We start from the raw sequence: 18,953 nt of genomic DNA on the forward strand, positions 1-18,953 counted from the left end.
TTTGTTCTTCAACTTCTCCTTTATCTACATCCCTTCCCACCCATTCGTTTCTATGAGTGGGTTGTATTATAGGGTTAAGTGTACTTTTCTTTCATTTTTTTCCTTGTGTTTTTCCCTTAGTATCCATGTGTTCTACATTTGTATTCCCTAATCTCTGTTGTTGATCTTTATTTCGATCATTCACTGGGCCCTTATAGCCTTCCACTATAATTACATCCTCCTTTGTCTCTTGTTTTGCGGACATTCCCTTCTTTTCCCTTCTCACTAGTCTCCTCGTTCTAGGTATATATTGTTTATATCTAGTTGTTTCTCCCCGTTTTTTTATAAGCATCGGATATTGTGATATATATTTGCTCTGTTTATCCTTATATGCCTGATCTTCCTCCTCCACCCTCTGTACCAGTATTTCTTCTCCTGTGACCGGTATGACTATAGAAGGCATAAGGTCCTTTATTTGTTTCAACTCACCCACAATTATTTTTCATTGTTCTTTTTGATCTTTCAGAGACTTCCAGCAAACCTTGTAGGGTCTTCTGTAGATTCAACATTACTTCTATCATTGAGGTGCTGGACGATACTGTAATGTCTAGGTTGTTGTCAAGGTCTGCGGCTTCGGTGACGTGGGGCCATCGGCAGAAACGGGCTTTCAGCGTCAAAGACTACATTTCCCGGCATGCCGTGCATACGTCACGCAACAACGTGAGATGCGCGCGCAAACCGGGAAATAAAGGGCTGCTGTAAGCGGCGGGGAAACGCCGATAATTCGTTTCTGTGGAGGCGTTCTTGGTTCTTGAACAAACAGCGGTAGGATTCCTGACTTGTTTCCCAAGTCCTACGTGACCGGGAGTAACTTGTTCTATTTGGGTTGCGAGGCGTTGGTTCCACCGATCCCAACAGCGCACCCTGCCTGCTGTGTCGTCTTGGTGGTTTCTCTCGGCTGAGAGGAACACAGGTATCACAGACATTCAGTGGAAATACCAGAGGGTTTGTTTGGGCAACTCCGGCCACAGGGATAGAGACCCTTGTGTATGTGGCAAAACCCTGCGATAACTGCTTTTGCCCAAATATTGTAAATACCAGGTACTTTATTACAAAGAGGAGAAGAGTGGTGCGATAGGACTCATACGTGTGAGAGTAACACAGAGCCTCGCAGTCCAGCTAAATGGAGCCTGAGCATACAGAACTATTGTGTGTTCATGTTAACAGGGGGAAGTTAATCCATTGTGTGAAGTATTTACAAAGTGCTAACACGAAGGAACCTACACGCCTGTATTCTCTTTGTGGATTCATTCTACATGCAGGGTTCATTATTATTTACTTATCTCGTTTATTCAGGAGACATGAGGGGTATTGCAGTATTGGAACAGTGAAGTACCCCTACTAAGAGATTTGATGCATAGTAAATGGTATGTGTATTACAACCTCACACACGATAGTCTGGAATTGCTTCTACCTATCAGAGGACCTTGAATGTGTATTGTTTTATCTTCACAGTTGGGTATAGTTCCTGATACCTCCTCAAGATACTGTCTCCATTGGATTTGGTCCTTTGTATTTTCCTTTACAGGTATAGCTTACTCACATTTGGGGTTTTCTTGTAAGGGACAGAAGGAAGGTGACACTTATAGGTTAAGGGAGGTGGGGTGATCTAATTCCCTGTTATTTGTCATTTCAGATCTCCCTCCCCACTGTCCCCTTCCTTTCCCGCGACGTCTGAATTGTCTCGGTTGTCTGTATCATTGCATTTGGACTCTAAAGCAGTTCAGAGGGGGCGGGTATTGGACTCTCAGCACGGCCCCGAAGAAGACGGAAAGCAGAGCCTGATAGAATTATCGGCCCAAGAATTTTGCCTCTTCTTGGCTGTGCTGAGATTCCGCCATGACTACCTTAGAGGATGTCTTGGCCGCTTTGGCCTTAGTCCAAGTGGAGCTGGCAGCTTCCAATAGAAAGGTGGCTGCCTCAAGGGCTGAGAATGCGCAATTACGAGCCAGGGTAGATAGATTGCCCACTACTACTGCAGCACAGGGGGGGAAACGAGTGGCTCGTCCCCTACTACCTCCGTGGTGGTTGAGATGCCTGCACAAATCCCTCTAGCTCCTCCTGAACGATTCTATGGGGATAACAAAAAGGTACAAGTATTTATGACGCAGGTCCAGTTGCACTTCATGTGTAAGCCTGAGATGTTTGCTACACACCAAGCGAGGGTTGCTTTCCTTATCTCGTATCTAGGGGGGGAAGCAGCACAGTGGGCGGTTCCGATAGTCAGAAGGGATGACCCACTCTTATATCATTGGGATAATTTCAGGGAGGAATTTGAAAAAACCTTTGATAGGAGAGCGGAAACCTTCACGGCAGACAGGGAGTTGTTAAAACTTAAACAGGGAGATGCTGATCTGGTTACCTATTTAAACAATTTCAGACGGCTAGTGGCTGAAACGGATTGGCCTGAAGCCAAGAGATCAGCCTTATTCTATCAAGGCCTTAGTGAAAAAATGAAAGATGTTCTGGCCCACATAGACCCCCAACCCCGTACATGCTCTGCCCTGATAGAACTCGCCCTACGCCTGGACCATCGAATGAAGGAAAGGAAAGGGGAACATAAGAAGAAAGAACGAGCCGTTATACATCATGAACAGGCGAGTAGTGGAGACAAAACGGTTACATCCCCAGAGCCTATGGATATAGGAGCAGTGCGAGCCTCCTTGACCGCCAGTGAAAGGGAACACAGGCGTAAACAAGGACTATGTTTATACTGTGGGAAAAAAGGACATTTCCTACGTGAATGTCCGGTGAAACCAAAAGCTAACCTGTTTCGGGGAGGACAAAATCTTGCAGGAATCGATGACAAGGAGACGGAAAACTCCAAAGCTTGAAGGCAAACGAAGGGAGGCACTCAAGCACACATATCATCCCTTCCCTTACCCCAAAAACGGAATATGAGAGGAAGCACCTCTTTTTGGACATGACTATTTTGATTGATGAGGTGAGGAAAGACATTCGAGCAATGGTTGATTTAGGGGCTACCGGATGTTTCAAGGATATTGCCGAGGCCCGTCGAGTGGGAGTGCAGCTAGTTCCCAAAGAAAGTCCCGAAACGGTCTAAGCGGTTGATGGGAACGAACTACAAGCGGGACCCATCACATACCATACTCTGGAGTATGAAGTTACTCATGATCACACCCACCATGAACACCTGGAGTTCAACATTATTGAAGCACCGCAATATGGGATCATATTAGGGCTTCCGTGGTTACAAAAACACGATCCTGAGATCAGATGGACCACAAAGACGATTCGGTTTCTTTCTCCCTATTGCTTGGAACACTGTCTCTCGGGGGTCTGGAGCCCGGCACAAACATTATCTTCTTTGCAAACAATAGCCACAGCCGCAGAAAAAGAAGTGTCTCTTCCCCAGTGTTACTCTGAGTATGAAGCAGTATTCAGTGATAAGGAGGCTGAGGTTCTTCCTCCACATCGATCGTATGACTGCCGCATCGACCTCATACCTGGCTCTGAAATTCCCAATGGGAGAATTTATGCTCTTACCATACCCGAAAACGAGACATTGCGAGCCTATCTGGATAAGTATCTGGCTCTTGGATACATCAGACCTTCTCGATCCCCTGCAGCATCCCCGTTGTTTTTTATACCAAAGGCCAATGGTGAAAAGAGATGCTGCATCGACTACAGAGCGTTGAATTCCATCACCGTAAAAAATCAGTATCCACTACCATTGATCCCAGTGTTACTGGAACAGGTCCGTGCCGCGCGCATATATTCCAAGCTAGATTTGCGTGGCGCATATCACCTTGTTCGCATTAGACGGGGTGATGAGTGGAAGACGGCATTTAAGACGCGGTACGGGCTTTATGAATATCTGGTCATGCCCTTTGGGCTCTGTAATGCCCCGGCCGCATTTCAATTCTTCCTAAATGAAGTGCTTCGCAAATATTTGGATCATCATGTTGTTGTTTATATTGACGACATCCTCATATATTCAAATTCAACCGAGGAACACGTAACGCATGTGAAATCAGTGTTGCAAGCGCTACAGAAGCATCATTTATTCTGCAAAATCACCAAGTGTGAATTTCATGTGAAGACGGTGGAATTCCTTGGGGTAATGCCTACTCCGTCGGGGCAGGTAATGGCTGAGAGAAAGGTGCAGGCTATTGTGGGGTGGCCTCGTCCAAACAACGTTAAAGATATCCAGAGCCTGTTGGGGTTTGCCAACTTTTACAGAAGATTTATATCTGGGTTCTCTGGAATGGCTTCACCACTCACTCGGCTCACGAGAAAAAACGTACGGTTTGTGTGGGATGAAGAAGGACAAGCCGCTTTTGACAGGCTAAAGAACGCTTTCTCCACCGCACCGGTATTGACACATGCCAATCCCGACATCCCTTTCATTGTCGAGGCGGATGCATCTGAAATAGCACTGGGGGCTGTGCTATCACAAAAAGATGTCTCTACAGGCACGCTCCATCCTATAGCCTACTTGTCACGCAAGCTCAGTCCCGCGGAAATAAACTATACGATCGCGGAAAAGGAGCTGTTGGCCATTCGAGATGCATTCGTGGAATGGAGACACTGGTTGATGGGAGCTAAGCACCTGGTCACGGTCTACACTGATCATCGGAATTTGCAGTTTCTACGGGCCGCCAGACATTTGTCTCCCCGACAACTCCGATGGATGATGTTTTTCGAGGAGTTCCGCTTTGTGGTTACAGTCCGGCCTGGTTCTAACAATAGAAAGGCGGACGCGCTAACAAGAAGAGAAAATCTCCTGCTTCCCTCAGAGAAACCCATCCGATCTGTCGTAGAACCGGCCAACGTCATAGGAGCAACACAAACCAGCGATTTTCTGTTGGGGGTCAAGAGAGGAGTACAGACCTGTGTTTGGTGCACATGGCTTAGACACCATCCGGAATGGAAGATTAAAGATGGCATACCTATGAAAGGAAAGCAGGTCTTAATACCCTCGATTAAGTTGCATAAAACAGTGTTCTCCTGGTGCCACGAAGTCCCAAGTGCCGGACACATGGCTTTTATCAAAACGCTGGAGAAAACCCAGAGACAATTCTGGTGGCCTTCCATCAGACCTGAATTAAGCCGTTGGGTGGCAGAATGTGTCACCTGCAATCGGATGAAAACGGACAGACAAAAGCCTCAGGGATTACTGCAGCCTCTGCCCACTCCGGAGTATCCGTGGGAGAGGTTTTCAGTAGACTTCATAGTGGGGCTTCCGAAAGACCAAGGCAAAACCGCCATTGTAGTGGTTGTGGATTTCTTGACCAAAATGGGCCATTTCATCGCTTGCACGCAGGTGCCCTCGGCGGGCCAATTAGCTCATTTACTCCTTGTGAACATAGTACGACTACACGGCCTTCCCAGGGACATTGTATCTGATCAAGGGGCCCAATTTACTGCCCGTTTTTTGAAAACTTGGTGTGCCGCATTGCGCATAACGTCTTCGGTGTCCACCAGTTTCCACCCGCAATCAGATGGGCAAACGGAGAGATTGAACCAATCTCTGAAACAATATCTCCGCTGTTATGTGCAGGAAAGCAGTGACTCTTGGGTAGACTGGTTGTGGGTGGCGGAAGTAGCCTATAACAGCACGCAACACGCATCCACTCAACACTCACCATTCTTTTGCTCCTATGGGCATCACCCTAGATTCACCCCTATGCTTTTACCGAATGACAATGTGAAGCTGCCAGAGGTGAGGGACAGATTGTTGCGGGTACGCAAAGTGCTTTTGGATACGCGCAAGAATCTGGCACAGGCCAAGGCAAGATACAAACTCCAGGCGGACAAGCATCGGAGACCCAATCCTGTGTATAGAAAGGGGGACTTGGTGTGGTTGTCCACCAAACATATCAAGTTCAGGAGACATAGCATGTTCAATCCCCGGTTTATTGGGCCTTACCGAGTGTTGGGGCACGTAAATCCGGTGGCTGTTCGGCTGCGTTTACCTGCGCAGTTGCGCATTCATCCAGTCTTCCACGTTTCCCTCTTGAAGCCCTCCAGGTGTCCTGTTCGTAGAGCTCCTTTGCCTATCTGGGTGCAGCAGGATAGTGAGTATGAGGTGCGACGGATCTTGGACTCTAGATGGGTAAGGGGTCATCTACAGTATTTGCTCTCCTGGAAGGGATATGGTCCGGAGGAGGATTCCTGGGAGCCTGCAGGTGCTGTTCGGGCTCCCCGGTTGGTGGCCCAGTTTCACCGATTGTTTCCGGATAAGCCGCGGGTGGGGTCAGCCCCCCTTGTGAAGGGGGATGTACTGTCAAGGTCTGCGGCTTCGGTGACGTGGGGCCATCGGCAGAAACGGGCTTTCAGCGTCAAAGACTACATTTCCCGGCATGCTGTGCATACGTCACGCAACAACGTGAGATGCGCGCGCAAACCGGGAAATAAAGGGCTGCTGTATGCGGCGGGGAAACGCCGATAATTCGTTTCTGTGGAGGCGTTCTTGGTTCTTGAACAAACAGCGGTTGGATTCCTGACTTGTTTCCCAAGTCCTACGTGACCGTGAGTAACTTGTTCTATTTGGGGTGCGAGGCGTTGGTTCCACCAATCCCAACAGCGCACCCTGCCTGCTGTGTCGTCTTGGTGGTTTCTCTCGGCTGAGAGGAACACAGGTATCACAGACATTCAGTGGAAATACCAGAGGGTTTGTTTGGGCAACTCCGGCCACAGGGATAGAGACCCTTGTGTATGTGGCAAAACCCTGCGATAACTGCTTTTGCCCAAATATTGTAAATACCAGGTACTTTATTACAAAGAGGAGAAGAGTGGTGCGATAGGACTCATACGTGTGAGAGTAACACAGAGCCTCGCAGTCCAGCTAAACGGAGCCTGAGCATACAGAACTATTGTGTGTTCATGTTAACAGGGGGAAGTTAATCCATTGTGTGAAGTATTTACAAAGTGCTAACACGAAGGAACCTACACGCCTGTATTCTCTTTGTGGATTCATTCTACATGCAGGGTTCATTATTATTTACTTATCTCGTTTATTCAGGAGACATGAGGGGTATTGCAGTATTGGAACAGTGAAGTACCCATACTAAGAGATTTGATGCATAGTAAATGGTATGTGTATTACAACCTCACACACGATAGTCTGGAATTGCTTCTACCTATCAGAGGACCTTGAATGTGTATTGTTTTATCTTCACAGTTGAGTATAGTTCCTGATACCTCCTCAAGATACTGTCTCCATTGGATTTGGTCCTTTGTATTTTCCTTTACAGGTATAGCCTACTCACATTTGGGGTTTTCTTGTAAGGGACAGGAGGAAGGTGACACTTATAGGTTAAGGGAGGTGGGGTGATCTAATTCCCTGTTATTTGTCATTTCAGATCTCCCTCCCCGCTGTCCCCTTCCTTTCCTGCGACGTCTGAATTGTCTTGGTTGTCTGTATCATTGCATTCGGACTCTGAGGCAGTTCAGAGGGGGCGGGTATTGGACTCTCAGCACGGCCCCGAAGAAGACGGAAAGCAGAGCCTGATAGTTGTATATTGACCCTTCTGCGGGTTCCTTCCCCCTTGCCGTAGGCAAGATCCTTCTCTTTTGCCCCTCTTCCTGTTATTCGACTCCTGTGTTATCGTGATCCATATCTGTACTCCTCTCGGCTGCCCTTCCTCCACATTATGCCTCTCGAGTTCGGAGAATAGCCGAGGTTAAAAAGACAGTCTTGTTCGAGTATCAGATCACTTATATTTGTGAGGCCATATGTATCAAGCAGATTCGCATTCGCAAACGCCGAAATTCGCAGAATTTTGCCATTTGCGAATGCGAATCTGCTAAATGGCATGTATGTAGGGAAATATCGTGCAAAAGAAGGAATCGCTAAAAATGCGAATCCTTATTTTGCAAGATAGAAAAAAGTGCGAATTTACTGCGATTACCTATTTTTGCGATTTCTTAGTGTGCGAAATTCGCAAACGGTAATTCGCAAAACTAGAAATCGCAAATAGCGATTTTCGGAATTTCGCAAATTACAGAATCGCAATTACCACCAAGTAGGAGCAGGTGGTAACCAGGTGCAAACTATTTAAAGAGTACCAGAATGCAACAGACTTTTTACCACAATGGAGAGGCTTTACTTGATAGCCAGGAGGATTCGACTCAGAGCTGCTGCACAGAGGAGGAGACGCCAGGAGAGGATATTCCATGCGCATCACCATCTACCAGCGCACTGAGGAGGACATCTACACCCACTACAGACTGGATGAAGACAGTATTCTTGATTTAATTAAAGAACTCAGACCCTTCCTTGAACTCCCCACACGCAGGACACAAGCCATCCCCACTCACATCAAGGTCCTGTGTTCACTACACCTGTTGGCCTCAGGTACTTTTCAGGGAGTGATAGCCACAGCAGGAGGGGTGTCACAAAGTGCCCTTTCGCGCTTTTTCCATGCGTCCCTTGATACCATGGTACAGAGGATGGCACACCACATTTACTTCCTCAGCACCCCACAGGCACTAGACCAGACCAAGCAGGACTTTTACCGAATTGCCCAATTCCCCCACGTGATGGGATGCATAGATGGGACACATGTTGCAATATCCCCCCCTCAAACAATGAGTATGTGTACAGGAACCGGAAATGCTACCATTCACTAAACATACAGGTGGTGTGTGATGCCAAACACATAATCACTGACATAGTAGCAAAGTATCCAGGCAGCACACATGACGCTTTCATCTTCCGTCAAAGTGGACTATACCGTAGACTCTCAAGAGGGGATTTTGGCGAGGGATACCTACTAGGTAAATGCATATAAACATAGTGCACATATGTACTGACGACCATGTGCAATTCAGTGACTAACCATTGACATGTCAACGCACAGGTGACAGTGCTTATGCAGTCCAGGATTTCATCATGACACCCTACCTGACTCATGCCAATGCTGGGGAGCGGCGATACAACAGAGCACACATAGCAACCAGAGGCACCATTGAACGGACATTCGGGATACTGAAGAGCAGATTCCGCTGCCTCCACAAAAGTGGAGGTGCACTCCAATACAGCCCACAAACATGTTGCAAGATAGTGGTAGCATGTGCCATGCTGCACAACATCGCCACCAGGAAAGGCACACCAGTGGAGCTGAGTGAATCAGAATCCTCTGACATGGAGGGGCCTGGACAAGGACCTATGGCAGCTGGTGTAGCTGGTGCAGCAGCTGGGCACCAGAGGCGTGATGAGATTAAGCGCAACTACTTCTAGGTAAGAAAAAATGACACAATGACATATCTTATGTGTGTGACTGTCTAGGTCAGCCACGCCCATCACGCTTTCTGGTAGCAGGGTACCCTCCACCAGTTCCTCCAGAGGTGTTGAGTTTGACACTGTTGAGGTCCCTCCACCGGTGTGCCTGGACTGCTCCAGTCTGGCAGCTAACTTCTCTTTGGAGCGCTGGCGCAGGTCATACCAGCGCTTTCGTAGTTCATCGACACTCCGGTGTGTCACCCCCAGTGCATTCACTTTATACTGTATGTCAGCCCAAATGCGACTTTTACGGGTCTCTGACACCTTCAGGGATTTCTTTCCAAAACGTAACTCATGATTTGGCACCATTTCCTGGATTGATGCCTCCAGTTCAACCTCAGAGAATTTTTGTTTCCTCTTTCTGGCACATTCTCCCTCCTGCTGCTGCTGCTGCTGCTGCTGTGTTTCATGCCTGGGCATGTCTCCAGTTTCAGCCATGTTGATTCAGAAGCACAGTTCACTCTCCAACACTCCTTCACTCTCTGACTCTGACTCAGCAACTCAGGTGCAGCATGGGTAGTCAGTCACTTCCTGTTAGTGATGTCATCAAGCTGCACCAGAGTTTCCGATTGGCTGCTAGCGAAATTCGCATATTTGCGAATTTTCCCGTTAAGAAATCACAAAATTGTGATTTCTTGAGTTTAAGGAATCGCTTTTGGGGTTCTCGCAAATAAATAGCGATTTTTACCGAATCGCTATTTATTTGCGATTTGTTACATATATACCGATTTGCGATTCTGATTCTGGATCTGATTCGCAAAAAATAGCAAATTCAGAGTCGCAAATGGGTACCTTCATACATATGGTCCTCAGGGCCATATGTATGAAGATACCCATTTGCGATTCTGAATCTGCGATTCGCAAAAAATCGCAAATTCAGAATCGCAAATGGGTACCTTTATACATATGACCCTGAGTTACTGAGTTACCTTTTCCACGTCTTCTTCTTCTCCTTCACGTCTTCTCCACAGCACGATTTCACCAGGTAGGGTCTCTCCAGCACTGGTCTTCCTGTTTTTTTTAAGGGCCTCCGGGGTCCCCCAAACTATACCCGGTAACGATCCTCGCTCTGCGCTGCCTGCGCAATCTCCGAATCTGCTGTATCCGCCGCAGGTGCAGCCGGCCACTCAGGCGGTGCCAGCAGCGCCGGGCTGCCCCGCAAGATTCCCACTACCTCTAAGTCTGCTTTTTATTTTCTTTGGCCAGGCCTGCCTTCCCATGCAAGACAGATCTAGGTGCAGGCTGATGTCACAGAGGACACGATCACCTCAAATGCGGCCGCCACCTCCTGCTGTATTAAAGGCACCGCGCTGATGAAGCCAGGGCCAGCTTTAGCGCTGGTGGCGCTCTGTGCGACAATGTTTCCTGGCACCCCCCTTTGACCACCTCTGCCTCAGTTCCCCTCACGATATCTAGAGAGAGAGTACCCCACTGTCACCAGGGAACAGGGTACAGTGACAACCAGTCTGAGAAAAATCCCTGGGTACCCACTATCATAGGAATTTACTGTATTTCCATACCCTATCAGTCCAGGCAATCATACACTCTTACTCCCGCCAAGACAACCCAATCACTCACAGTGATGGTAAAAGGTTAACTTCCACACTAAAATTGAACGTTCACAGTCTCTTTAATAAAAAACATAAAAAGATCTACACAGAGAAACGAATTAAAATTTCAAAGAATAATCTTTGAACATATACATTAAAAAAAACAGGTATTCATAACAATTCAATATAAACATTAGGCAAGCACAATTTCATTTATCTAAATTAATACATCCAAAACGTAAACATGTTAAAAGCAAATATGCGTTCCTTTTTGTGTAGAATCCAAGTAGATTCTGGGAAACAATAGAAACTTATACATTTATGGTACTATTGACTACACCACTTGTACATAAACTAAAGACCATTGGATCTAGGAAATAGAGTGGCGAAGGAATTTAAAGGCCATATTGTGTAGGGGGTTTTCTTGTGATTGAATAGTACTTTTGTCTGTTATATTTGCTTTTAACATGTTTACGTTTTGGACGTATTAATTTAGATAAATGAAATTGTGCTTGCCTAATGTTTATATTGAATTGTTATGAATACCTGTTTTTTTAATGTATATGTTCAAAGATTATTCTTTGAAATTTTAATTCGTTTCTCTGTGTAGATCTTTTTATGTTTTTTATTAAAGAGACTGTGAACGTTCAATTTTAGTGAGGAAATTAACCTTTTACCATCACTGCGAGTGATTGGGTTGTCTTGGCGGGAGTAAGAGTGTATGATTGCCTGGACTGATAGGGTATGGAAATACAGTAAATTCCTATGATAGTGGGTACCCAGGGATTTTTCTCAGACTGGTCAGTTCCCCTCACTACCACCTTTTAACAGTCCCTCAGGTCTCCATAAACACTCTTTCTCAGATGCATTTAATTCGTTTTATTGCATCACTCATACCAGTGCAGGGTGTCAGAGCCCTGTACATCAGACACACATTGCACAGAGACAATTGATCATGTGTGTGAATGGGTTTAAAGGTAATGTTACATAAGACAGAGTCACATGTCATCCATACTGGTAGGCAGTATAGTTTAAGAGTGCTTGATATGGAGAAGCACAAATCCAGAATGTAAAATGTATCACCATGGTTGAGGGTTTTCTTTAATAATAAGAATTGATTTCTACCTAAATGAACCCATTTAGCAGCATTAGGATAATGAAAGACAGGAAAAAAATATTTCGCTCTAATCTATACCTTGCAGTTTGCATGCAGGTCTTTGATGATAGTTAATAGCTCACTGTTCTATATTAGGATTTTCATTTATAAACTTCAAGTACCAATTTGATCAAAAGCAATAACCCTCTAACCTGTTTAATTATATGCACTTTGTGATCTGCATAGTGCACGTTCTTTGCAGCAGGCATATTGACCCTCTGCGCTATCTTACTACGATCTCTCTCAAGGAAGAACATTAATCGACAGAGTTTTCCTGAAATTTTCATTGTTGCCTCAAAATTTCTGGAAGCAAGAAACACGCCAGCAGCAGGTGGTTTTAAAACCATTATATACTAACATGCCACCCCCACCCAAAATCAGCACCCGGTCTGGTGGTACTAGTGGCACCTCCCTAGAGCCGGCCCTGGCTGTAGCAATCCATGCACCTGAACTCCGAATCCAACAAAGGTAACAAGTTACCCGTTCCATCTCCCACAACTGTTTTTGCCCCCAGCTGCCTCCTGGACGCTGAATGATTCCTACCCATAAATGGGATTTTCTCGGCTTCCACCTTACTGGCTTCAAACCTAACATCCTCTGCCAACAACCCCTTAACCTTCTGCAAAGCTTGAACTGTCACTACTGACCGTCTACTGATTAAGAACAAAGGAGGGGTTAGTTTTAATTGCCCTCTTCTTTGAAATTCATAACGCCGCCCTCCAGACTCCCTGCCAATAGTGGCTCCCTGTGATGTCTGGACCACACCACCCACCCGACAGTGGCGTAACGAACCTTGAGGGCCCCCCCTGCAGGGTAAGTGAAGGAGCCCCTCCCGACTCAATCTAGAGCTCCCCAGCAGAAGTGCGGTGCTGGCGGGCCCCCTGGAGGGTGAGGCCCCCCCGCGCCACGGGGGCTGCAGGGGCCTGTGTTACGCCCCTGTCACCCGAAAAGCCTGGGAAGGGGGTAGAGCTCAAAATGCCCAACCGCCACAACTCCATTCACAGCCTGTTGCTGCTTGTTCCCCTGCTGTGGTATTGTCCATTGTAACATGTCGGCTTCACTTCCGAGTTAACACAAGAAGATACTTTTTGCAATCATTATAAAAGGCAGGAGGAGACAGGTGAATGTGTGCATCACAGAGCTTCCAGGGTTGTTCTGCATCATGATATTCACTGATCTCACTGCGTTCCCCTGTGTCTGTCTTGTTTGGCATGTTTGCTTATTTCTCTTGTCTCTGCCTGTCTTCTTCACCTTCTTGTTTTTCTTCTCTTTGTGAGCTTTTCTTGTGACATCTTTTTGTCTTTTTCCTTTCTAGGGATCTTTTCCTCCACTTTTTTCTGGGACCTTTTTACCTTGTGTTTTGGAACTTAAGTTTGAACCTCACTGCCTTGCTTTCTCGAGAAGTGTTAAGAAAGCACATGGGCCACCATTATCATGCCACTGACATAAGCAGACTAAAGAAAGCTGATGGGACAGTGTGTGGCAACCAGCACTGTAGCCCGGATTAACTAAGATTTTGCATCAAGGGTGCATTATATTTTTGGCTCCGCCCCAATTAAAACTTCACTAAGTGATTTACATATCAATGCAAATTCTGATTTGTGTGGCTTTCATGACTTTGTAAAGAAAACAAGAGTAATGCAATGCAGAACATGTCGCTGTCTATCCATGTATTTTGATGCAAACTCATATTTACAAAGACTTGTAAAGTTGGGCTTGTGCCAAAATGGCTCTCCCACCGAAAGTTTGTGTAACACGTAGAAATATGTGAATTTGTACTAATTATTTCCACTTTGCATGGACAGTTTTTGTGCAGGAAGGCATACCTCCCTGCATAAAATTAAATTGACCACAATGCAGGCACCATTTGCGCCATGAGGATCCCTGCATTGGTACTAGGCAGCCAGCCACAAGTGTGCCATTGCTGGAAGTGAGCAGAGCTGTGCCATAACTTAAAAACATATGGTGCAGTTCTGCTCTCTCCCTTTCACACAATGCAGCAAAGCAACTTCACTTGCTGTGCTGCATCGCATGAAATGTTAGTATAAGCCCCAGTGTGTTATGCAAACCACAACACAAATAAGCAAGCAACGCAAACCTGATGCAAAATATTTGTAAACCTGGGGGCATATTATCAAGGACCGGTGTTAAAATTATCGCCGTTTTATCGGCAGGAAACTGCTGATAAAACGGCGATAATGGGCTTGATAATACGCCCTTGTTAATTCCCATTGAAGCCCATGTTCTGATGTTAACATGGGATTCTATGGGAATTAACATGGGCCTATTATCAAGCCCATTATCGCCGTTTTATCGGCAGTTTCCTGCCGATAAAACAGCGATAATTTTAACACCGGTCCTTGATAATATGCCCCCTGGTCCTATGTTTTTGGAGCATTAAGTTTGTTCTTGTTGAAGTGTGCTTTAAATTTATAACTGTGCACTTATAGATGGTAACTAAATGAAGTAACTAAATAAACCCTATAAGACTGGTTACACTTCTATGCAGCTAGTAATATGTTAGAGGGACTGAACCTATAATCAAGCTGTCAGATATTTTTTCTAATATAAAATTATTAAACCTCACAGCAATTTCAGTTGAACTGCTTTTCGACTATTTTTGTCTTGCACTTTCAAGTTCAAACGTCCTTTGATTTTACTGGCGATTGAAGAGCCTCAAATGTTCTCAAAATCTACAAGGATGAGCTGTAAATTCTATTTATTGGAAATGATGCCACTTGAAACCAAAGATGCATTTATTTCTCAAAAATCAGCATAATCACCAGTTCACACTCTTGTTCCTTATGAATTATTAAAATGTACCACTAATTGGTCTTTTCAACTCCGTCTCCTACCCGATTCTTCTAATATATACAAAACTGAGCAGTCTGCTCATATTTTCAGAGCCGTGTTTGGAACGTAGCCCTCTTTCTCACAGGGACTTCAAAGTCTCCTTTAGACCAAAATGTCAAATACTTCTGAATGTATTTGAGATCAGAAAATGACATTCTCCATCTTGAATGCAATGAACGAGGCGATATCTACAAAATGAACTGAATGTACCTTATGGTCTGTTATTGAAAGCACCCCCTCCCTTGTCTATGACTTTGAATGTTCCATTGTAATACCCAAACAACTGCAAATTAATGCAGGATTTTGATAAAGTGAGCAGATGAGTAAGTCAATTGACCTTCTTGACATGGTCCCAAATACCGGTAAACTTTGCCAGTGCAATCTTAAAGATATCAAACCATTGGCTGCTCAAGGGCACACCAAGGATGCCACATACCAAGCAGGGGAGGGTCGACTCTATTAAATGTCAGGTGCTTTTGTGATGTCCACTGCCCAGAGTACTAATGTCACTGTTGCCCTCTCTGGTTCATGAATGAGTCTTCAAAAAGTAGTGGTTCTTAACCTCCTGACTTCTGTGGACCGCCACTTAATCACTCCTAGAACCCCGGGACCCCCACTGAATCATTATTAGAATCCAGGGAGCCCCACTGAAGAATGACTAGAAGCCGGGGAACCTAGTTTGAGCATTGTTGATAATTTGAACCGCAAAACAATACAGAAACAATCATTTAACAAACATATACAAATGATGAAATATTTTATGTAATTCACAAACAAATATGGGAAAAATGTAAACTTAAATTTTAAAGGAAGGTTGGAACTTTTCTAAATTCAATTGAGACCAGTTATTATCTGTACTACATTCTATTTGCTGCCATTGCACTGCTCCCATGAATCAATCTGATGACACTACATTCATTTTTAGTCTCCAATTTTAAATTCCTTCACATTTATAGAATGTTTTAACATTTTCAAAAACACCCTTTGCTTCATTATTTACATTCACTTTATTAATCTGGTAATATTATTACATTTCCTAAGCGGTAATAGACCAACTGATTAACATCCCGTAACGTGTATTTGTAAAGCACACATATCACCAAAGGGTATCAAGGCAATGAATAACAGATGTTTATTGTTACTAATCTTAATGGTACTCATTAAATCCACCTCAAAATGATGAAAGGCTGAGTGAACCCGCTGGGATTTGAACTGTGACCATGAGGTTATACACAGGCCCCTACAGTGGACACATCAGTCCATTAAGTCACCAGACCCGGCCGTAGGCTTTGCGGAGCCCCAGTGGTCCACTGTCCTAGTGCATATTTTGAGGTAGATGCAGTGTATGGCTCCACTAGTGGTGACAGACATGGCCAACCTTCTGATGAATACATCATAAAAGCATGAATTGAGCTCTTTGTGATACATAAATGAATTAGGCAGTGGCAGCATGAGGCCCTTAAAAGAATGGGACCTCTGACACAGAGCACCTGCTGCCCTACTCCCTGATAGCCCTCTTAGATGCCAGAGGCTACAATAGTGTTTTCAACAGTTGTAGATAGACAGTTCGTTTTTTTTTTATTTGTTTCATGTAATTGTTACTTTATATCTTGTATTTTTCATATTCTGAACAGATTCTGGTAGCTAGGTGACCCTGCGCTGAACTAACTGAAGTAATCACTGTGAACAGAGAAGAAAGTTTCCCACCTCTACCGACCAGCCACCAATTGGCAAAAAATCAGATATCTAAACAGAGAGTTACAATATAAGTCAAATACAAGTAAGACAAATCAATCCTCTGCTTGTGTGTAAATTATTTTATTAGTGCTTTTCTTCATAGAAAGAGCAGAAAGACGCAGCCAACGCGTTTTGCCTGCATAAGGCTTCTTCAGGGGACCATGGGGAGTATGGCGTATGATATAATTATGCGGCCATAGCAGGCGTTCTTGGAAGTCAACAATCAAATGTCCAATGTAGCCACAAATAACACATCGATCGGTGCTATGAGTATGAGTTTCTTCTGCCCAAATAATCTTGACATCTCGAAGAGCACCAAATACTGTATCGTTGCCACATAAGTTTATGGCCTGGTGTAGGCAATGAGTCTGCGCCTGTGATTACGTTGAATGACATCAGACAGGATTACAATGACAGCATCTCCACCTGTCTCATCCTTTTGTTGTAGCTGTGTAATCCTGTTACCTCCAAATGCAGATCTTGAAGAAAAACCTTCTTTTTATTCAATGCCACTTGGAAGTCTTGTTATGTTTACACAACCATCATTTTTAGATGAACTAATCCCATGTTTGCTACATGGGTCTTCCTGAGACAGCTATTTACAAGTTTTAATGTGTTCAGAATATGGCAGCGTGACATCATGAATTTCGGAAAATTTGATAGGTTCTCTGAGGCTAACCTCGAAGCTGAACTGATTGCCATTTTATAGAAGAATTCATTATAAGGCTCTCGGCTATGCCCACAGAGCCAATTATGATTCAGGCACCATGCTGCTACAGTGTTAGCTTCCAAGTCTTAAGAAACCCCTTCAGTATGGCTCTCACCTCCTCAATCAGTGTCACAATTTAAAAAGACTATCAGCTAGATTCATCAAAGAGCCGTTTTGCGAGTCCTTAATAGCGATTATTAAGGAATCGCTATTAAGGACTTGCAAAACGGGATTCATGTAGGAATCGCTAAATAAATTGCGATTCCTACACATTCCTTATTTGCGATTAGTAAATTGCTAATCGCAAATAAGGAATACGCCTAAAGGCCCATAGGAATGAATGGGGAGTATTCCTTATTTGCGATTAGTAATTTGCTAATCGCAAATAAGATAGCGATTTCAAGGGTGCCAGGGGTGTCCAAAGGACACCCTGTAGCACCCCTGAAATGCAAATTTACACAGGTGTTGCGCACACACATGTCCAAAGGACATGTGTGTGTGTAACATGCAACAGAGAAAAATGCACTAAAGTGCATTTTTCTATTTTTTCGCTATTTACCACTAAGTCAGACTTCGTGGTAAATAGCGGCCAAATATTGCGAATTCGCAATTTAAAATTGGTTTATGAATTGCATTTAAGGAATCTCTAATAGAGATTCCTTAAATGCAATTCCTCGCAAATATGCGATTTCGCAAATAGCGATTTTTGCATTTGGGATGATGAATCCCAAATGCAAAAATTGCGCTCGCAAAGGGCCAGATTCTCAGAATCTAGCCCTTTGCAAGCGCAATTTCCTTTCATGAATCTAGCTGTATGTGGGCAGCAGAGCACAGTGGGAAATTCATGCACATTATATATGGCTTGTCCATGCAACCTCTGACATCCTTTTTCAACCTCAGAAGTGGCAAAGTCTATGCTAAGCTAGAACACAGTGACAGCTCGCTCGTATGCCCATTTTTATAATACTAATAGTGAGAGATACAAAACAAAATGTGGAATCAGCACCCATCAAAAAGTATCTTCCATAGTCTCTAGTATCCTTCAGTCAAAAAATTCTTTTTTTAGCCTCTTTTTTTGGCTAAAAAAGAGGCTAAAAAAAGAAAAATCTGCTGTAACATTGGATCGTTTTTTGTCTACTGTTGAATACTACAATAAAGAATTGAAAGCAAACCACATTCAAGTATGGACCTGTTCATTTGGAAACAACTTCATTTTTTGACTGAAGGATACTAGAGACTATGGAAGATACTTTTTGATGGTTGCTGATTCCACATTTTGTTTTGTATTTTGGGCTTTGCCCTGAAAGGAACAGACAGGGTTGTGTTTCTTGAGCACCATCGCGACATTTCAAAGTCACAGACTATAACAGGTGCAGGTCTCTTTGCCTCAACCCTTGTACGTATAAGTATATCTAATAGTGAGAGATACTCTATTATTATAATAAAACATAGATCACCAGGAGCTGGACAAGACTCGCTGGCATCTGAGATATGTAAAGAAATGCTTTCGGATTCATGCTGTGTGCGTGCTTACGGGTTAGAGTGTGTTAACGTGAGAGTGGTAATCTGTGTATGTGTGAATATGTGTGTCGGTATGAATGATCATGTGTGAATGAAAAAGAGTCAGGGTCCGTGATGAGGAGTGAATTAGAAAGTGAG

This window comes from Lissotriton vulgaris, chromosome 6 (assembly GCF_964263255.1).
Source record: "Lissotriton vulgaris chromosome 6, aLisVul1.2, whole genome shotgun sequence".
Classification (NCBI taxonomy): Eukaryota; Metazoa; Chordata; class Amphibia; order Caudata; family Salamandridae; genus Lissotriton; species Lissotriton vulgaris.